This window comes from Penaeus monodon, chromosome 30 (assembly GCF_015228065.2).
Source record: "Penaeus monodon isolate SGIC_2016 chromosome 30, NSTDA_Pmon_1, whole genome shotgun sequence".
In the NCBI taxonomy this organism is placed as follows: domain Eukaryota; kingdom Metazoa; phylum Arthropoda; class Malacostraca; order Decapoda; family Penaeidae; genus Penaeus; species Penaeus monodon.
Window position 1 is genome coordinate 13,894,436 of NC_051415.1, and position 1,226 is coordinate 13,895,661.

Sequence of the window (1,226 nt, forward strand, 5' to 3'; positions counted from 1 at the left end):
CATTGAAGAACAAAAAGGGACACTGTGTTGAAGTTTGACATTCCCTCAGATATTTTTTCTTGTTCAAAGGAGGGGGTTGACGAAGGAGATTCACTTTATCCAGCTACTGTGAAATTCTGGGAAATTATTTTTTCTTAAATCGAATACTTCCATAAGTCAATCATGAAGGTAGCCACCTTTACTTATCTGTCTAGTGTGCAGTAACAGATTCATAAAGTCTCTTTGATTTTCAGAAAATCGCTGTTGTCTAGCAGAGAGAGGATAATAACTTGCTTGTTATACTTTGTCCAAGTTGTTTTTTCCAACGTGTAGGCATTTCACAAATCAAAAGCCAGTGCAGATGTGTGGTCACGGTCTGGAATTGTTAATGGTACCCAGTATGATGAAATAAGTTCTCTATACTATGCTTGGAAGGAGAAACACCTTTTGTCTGGTTTCTAGGTTAAGGTGGAAAATATATCTCGCAGATTATCAGCAGTGATTCCACGAGGCAGCCATTTGGGTCATGTCATAATGTTTCGAGGCCAACGGTAGTTGCACAGTTGAATCTAATGTTGCATGAGACTTGGACTTTGTTATGAATACTAATCTCGGTGCCTTTTATAAAATTTTGTTACACGACACGAGGTTTTGTAAATTTAATTAAGACCGTATTTCTGCCAGAAAGACCCAAACTGTAAGATTTTTGTTTTTGTGTAAAAAGACATTCGCAAGGTTAGGGGATGATTCTGATTTTAAAATGTTTGATGATTCTGAGATTGCTTCATTTCATTGAAACGGAGGAGCTGACTAGTTGAAATGAACCGATTTTTATTAAATGCAATCGGTGTTTATTAAAATTTACACGACAAGGTTTTGTATTACCTTCAAGACATTTTAATTTCTGCCAGTAGAGCCCTGTAACGTTTTGGTTTTGGTGTGTAAAAGATTCGCCATTAAATATCTGATTTTAAAATGTTTTGTGTTCTGAGTATTGCTTCCTTTACTTAATCTGAGACTTACATGATTGGGCTTTTTACTTTAAACAACGTTCGTGGGTTCCGACTGTGTTTTTCAGATGTACCTTCAATATACCAGTGACTTTGATTAGGGAACTGAAGGGCCCCCAGATTTGACATATATCCTTGTATATTTCTTTATTATATTCTATTTAGTTTTTATTATATATATATGGCTATTAGTATTATAAATGTGTTTATTATTTTACATACAGTATGATAGGAACA